The sequence below is a fragment of the Mus musculus genome, chromosome 6 (assembly GCF_000001635.26).
Source record: "Mus musculus strain C57BL/6J chromosome 6, GRCm38.p6 C57BL/6J".
NCBI lineage: Eukaryota > Metazoa > Chordata > Mammalia > Rodentia > Muridae > Mus > Mus musculus.
The window spans coordinates 83,506,970-83,512,908 of NC_000072.6; positions in this window are offsets into that span (position 1 = coordinate 83,506,970).

Genomic DNA, 5,939 nt, shown 5'->3' on the forward strand with positions numbered 1-5,939 from the left:
GTCAGAGGGCCGTCAGGCAGGAAGTGGCTGGTTTTAGCTCTCTAGGCGGGTGAGGCCGCAGGAGCTGCTCTGTTCTCGCGACATTTGCAGGGACGATGTGGGAGTGTCTCGGTGTTGTGGTGTAGGAGGGTGTGCTGAAGTAGAGTTCAGGCGTCCGTAGCCCTCTCATCGTTTTAATTAATATGTGTATATTGCATATTAGTATGGTGTACAGGGTGAGTCGCAGGACAGTCAGGGCTACACAAAGAAACCCTGTCTTGAAAAACAGAACAACAAAAATCTTGTTATACTTATTTATTTTGATATTTTGAGACAAGGTCTCATGTAGTGCAGTTGGTCCTCCTGCCTCCCCGTCCCAAGTGGTGAGCCTACAATGTGTGTTCCAGCATGCTCATTACGTATCATTTTACTTACTCATTAATGGCGCACTTGTAGAGGTCAGGACGACTTATAAGAGTCTGCTCAAACTCAGGCTATCAGTCTTGGCAGCTAGTGTTTTTACCTGCTGAGCCGTCTCACTGGCCCTAAGATAAATGCCTTCTTCCTCCATACTTTGGGACTTTATTGCCTACAGGAAGAGACTGGACTGTTTTAAGCAGGAAGGGAACAATCCAATAACTTACACAAGTAATGTTTCGCATCCTGTGTAACTGTCAGCACAATGTTGGACCATTTATTTTATCACACCCCATTTTATTTTGACCTTTAAATAGGTAAATGTTCACTTGGAGGAATCTCATCAGGATAACGAGTTGGATTAAGCATGGTATTGGCTCTGTAAGAATGAATCCTGGAGAGGAGACATGTACAGGACTATATGCAGTGAGTGAGGGGAGAGGAGGCATGGAAGAGACTTTCTGAAACATAAAATCTACAGTCCTGCAGTTGTTGGAAAGATGTGACCTGTGGAGCCTAGCACACACAAAGCTGTGGGCTGGATCTGGAGCAGAGAACTCCAGTATGGTGGCACACGCCTGTAATCCTAGAACTTGAGAGGTGGAGGTAGGAGGCTCAGAAGTTCAGTCATCCTTGGCTACACAGTGCATTGGAGGCCATCTTGGGATGTACGAGACTAGCTCAAAAAGGAGGAGGGGGCTTGCAAGTTGACTAAAGGCACTTGCTGCTAAGCCTGTTCACCACAGGGTCACAATCCTCAGGTCCCACGTGGTGAAATGAGAGAACCACCACCTGAAAGGTGTCCTCTGACCACTGCACTTAGCCTTGGCTACAACAACTATAATCTAGGTAGGATTCTCGTGGAGATCGGAGCCGCTAAATTCTATCCATTGCCACTGCCACACACCAGTAACCATCACTGTGCAGAAATACCGATTACATTTCTTTGCTTGTATAAAATCAGAGCTGGGAAATACTTAACTGCCCCTGTCCCCCAAAGAATGAGAGTCTCTCTGTCCTCGGGGTCATTGTAATTGAGAGGCTGAGTCAGGAGTAGTGTTGCCAATTCAAGCCCTGCAGGTCAGCCTGGGACACAGTGTGAAGCCTTGCCTTAAAGAAGTTTATGGTTATTGAGATGAATTAAGCTGGAGAGACTGCTCAGCGGTTAACAGCACGACTGCTCGCTCTCCCATAGGGCCGGAGTTCAATTGTCAGCAACCATATGTTGGCTTACAACCATCTGTAATGGGATCTGATGCCCTTTTCTAGTGTGTCTGAAGAAAGCTATTGTGTGTGTGTGTGTGTGTGTGTGTGTGTGTGTGTGTGTGTGTGTGTATACACACACACACACACACACACACACACACATGACTCAGCATGGGACTAGAGAGATGGCTTAGCCGGCTGTCCTTCTGCCTCAGCCTTCTCAGTAAAGGCAGGTCATCATGCCTATCTATTTCTTTTTTATTTTGGATTTATAGAGTGAATTAATGAACCAAACCATCTTTATCTAGTTACCTGCCAGTTACTCTGATGCCACTATTGATAATGATCTTTTTATCCTTTTTATACTTATTATATGCTATGCCATTCATAAGAATTAATCAGGCTGGGTATGATAATAATAATAATCACTGCACCCTTGGAGGTAGAAGCAGGGCAATTAAGAGTTCAGGGTATTTTCAACTACAAAAGGAATTTGAAGTCAAGCCTGGGCTACACAAGACCTGGTCTGATTTTTTTTTTTTCAGAATCTCTTTGGTTCTATTCTAAATTCCTAAGAGAAAGAGCCTGCAGCATGAAGCTAGGGTTTTATAGAACAAACAAGAGCTGGGTTAGTTACTTTTCTTGTTGCTGTAGCATGATACCTGACACAAGCAAGGTATGAGAGGAAAGGTTTGTTGGCTCTTGGATTCAAAGGATTTCAGTCCAGGACAACGGATTAAGGCCCACCTTAGAGACAGACCTACCCTCCAGACATGCCTCATCTCCTGAAGGCCTGAGTGTCCTAGGCTGGGGACAGATTCAAAACACTAGCCTGAGAGCGACATTTTGGATTCTAGGATCAGGGCACCATCCTATGCCCGAGGAAGAACAATCAACAATCGAATGCACCATTAAAGTAACTCCTCCCCAGAGGGATTAGTTCCTATTGATGGTGTCCATAGAGTCTTTCCAAGCTCTGGAGCTAGCCGGAGGAAAGTCCTGGCCCGTTGTGTAATGGGATTCACTCCCGTTACCTTGGGGAATGAGTCACTTTCCCGCTCCTGGTGGCTGTGAGCCATCTGCTGGAGTTGATGCATATGGCTGATGCAGCCCTGCCAGACACTGTCAGGAAGGTTCCCTTCACTCATTTCACATTCGCTAAGCATCTGCTCTATGTCAGGTCCCCTCAGCTCTCCCAGTGCAGCTCTGAAGGATGGATTATTTTTCTTTCTTTACCCGACTCCCATTTCCCTTCAGAAAAGGGCAGGCCTCCTAGGGATATCAACCAAACATGGCTTATCATGTTGCAATAAGACTAGGCACCTCCACTTACATTAAAGCTGGATGAGGCAACCCAGTAGGAGGAAAAGGGTCCCCAAAACAGGCAAAAGAGTCAGAGAGAAGCCCTTACCCCGCTCCCACTGTTATACAACTGTAACATAGGTGCAGAGAACCTAAGTCAGACCTATACAAGCTCCGTGATGGTCAGTTTAATCTCTGTGAGCACCTATGAGCCCTGGTTAATTGATTGTGTGGGCCGTTTTCTTGTGTCCTTGACCACTCTGGCTTCTAAGTCTTTCTTCCAGTCCGCATGATCAGATACTAATGGCTGTGGATCTCTGAATCTGCTGCCAACAGCTGCCAGATGAAGCCCCTCTGATGATGATTATGCTAGGCTCAGGGCTATAGTAAGTATAGCAGAGTATCATTAGGAATCATTCTATTGACTTTTTAACTTTTAATTAATTAAGTAGCCGGTCATGTTTGTTTCTATCCTAGGTTTCTGGACTATCCAGTCTCTGGTTCCTGGCCCTCTAGGCAGTGTTAGGCATGGGCTCCCTCTCGTGGCATGGGTCTCAAGCTGGACCAGTCATTGGTTGGCCACTTCTACAATTATTTTTCAAGTGCTTATAAATGCTGTGATCATAAGTAAAACTGGCTGACAACACATTAAAGACCATGACATCACTAAAAATTTTGAGACAAATGTTCAAAGAGGTAGCTTTCTTCTGTTGCCTGGACATCTGTTTATTTAGTGTGTGGTGTATATGCATATTCGTGTGTTTATATTTGCTTGTATATGTGTGAGTGCATATAGCACAGTGCACATATGGAGGCCAGAGGATAACCTCAGGTGTGGAGTTTTGCCTTCTGTGTTGTTCAAGATAGGCTCTCTTGTTTCCCACTGTGCGTGCCAGGCTGTCTGGCCCATGAGCTTCTGAACATACATCTGTCTCTGTTCCCATCTAGTTGTAGAACCACTGGGATTGCAGAATGGTGCTACTGCATCCAGATTTATGTGTGTTCTTTATGTGTGTGTTCTCTATACATGTACAGCAAGTACTTTTCCCACTGAGCCATCTGTCTAGCCTCCTTTTAGATATTTTCTTCTTATTTTCAAATCACAGAACCTCTTTATCAGCAGATACCATGACATCAGCTAAAGAATCTAGGACAGGGGACTAGAGAGATGGTGCAACTATTGAGATCACTTGATCCATCATCATGAGGATTGGAGTTCAGGTTCCAGGAAAATGTCACTTGCTAAATTTGTAGGCATTCCCATAGTCTGAAACCATATTTCTAAGGTGGGTGAAGACACGAGGATTGCCGAGGCCTGCTGGTCTCCAGCTAGCTGAGAAAGCATAAACCACAGATTCAGGGAGAGGTCCTGCCTCAAAGAATAGGCAGAAAATGATAGAGGAGGGCACTGGATGCCCTCCACCCTCCACGCACCAGCACACCACATATGCATATACTCATATAGATAGACACTGTCTATCTGTCTGTCTGTCTGTCTGTCTGTATTCTATCAACATATTGAAAGTTTGAATAACCTAGGATGGCATTTTTTGTGATTTTTTTTCAAGTAGAGAAATAGAAGTATGGGGTAAAGGGGAGATACAGGAAGTTGGATGGATACGGAGGATGGGGAGGGTGGGACTAGTCAGCCTGTCCACTCTCCCCTGAGGTGGACATGTGGAGGTTCCTGAGCATTCTTCCAGAGTCAGTCAGTCTTTACCTGTCCTTGAATCTCTGTATGTGTGTTGTGAGATATATATAGTGAATGCACTGTGTGTGTTGTATGTACGTACCGTAGTGTAATGTGTACATTGTGTGTGTTGTATGTATGCTGAGCTTTGCCTTCCAGCAGCCAGTCCCATAGAGAAGTCCCTGAGGAAGCACACACAGGTCAAAGAGCTTTTGTGCTCCCAGGGTGAACTCCCCTACAAATCCCGATTTCAGGATCTGCTTCTGGGAGCTAGATTCTCAGATTGTGCTCCTCCAAGGAGTCTTTCAAACATGTTCTCAACAAGAACTCAAGTGTGAGCTACTGTCCAAGAATTTAAGGTCTCTCCTCTTGGCCACCGGCCCCACTGCCTTTAAGTGAATATGTTTGCAATGGCTAGGGGCCAGGCTGTATTTTCTGGAGCATGGAGGCCAGAACTAGGCTAGGCAGATGAAGAAAAGGACATCCAGCAGAAATGAGGGCCTTTCAATACTAACTAGCATGATGGCCTAGTTGCTAGTAAGCTAGCTGTGACAAGGGCCACTCCATAAATGGAAACCCAAAGGAGTTGAGGTCTTGGGGAAGACTTCCTAGAACCAAGGAAGCTCAGGTATATTTGACACCAAAGTTAGTCTACAATGCCATCTTATTTTCATAAGGTGAGAATAAGAAACTCAGACTTTCAGAAATGTGAGTCCTTATCAGTGATGTGGGGATAATTATAGCACCTACTTCTAAGGAGCAGTGTGGGGATTAGACATGTGTCATGAAGGACTCAAGAGATGGCTCAGTGAGTAAGAGCACTTGCTGCTCTTATAGAATATCTGAACTTGGTGCCTAGCACAGAGCATCCTTGTTTGGTGGCTCACAGTAACGGTAACTTCTGCTCCATGTGGCCCTATGATCATTGTAGGTACCTGCACTCATCACATGCACATATACCCACACAAACACATAATTGCAACAAAAACAACAACAACAACAACAACAACAACAGACTAGAGAGATGGTTCAGTGGTTAAGAGTACTGGTTGCTCTTAGAGAAAACTTAAAATCAATTCCTAGAATCTGCATGGCAACTCACAACCATGTGTAACTCAGGTCCCAGGGGATGCAATGCCCTCTTCTGTCCTTCTTGGGTACTGCACACATGTAACACCCAGAAACACGGGCAAAACTCCCATACACATCTAACAAGAAGGATAATAATAATAATAATAATAATAATAATAATAATAATAATAATAATTCTTGAAAATCCCTTAGCATTGTCTGTGAGACACACATGTAGGAGCATCCAGGAACAAAAGAGCCTCACACAGAGAAA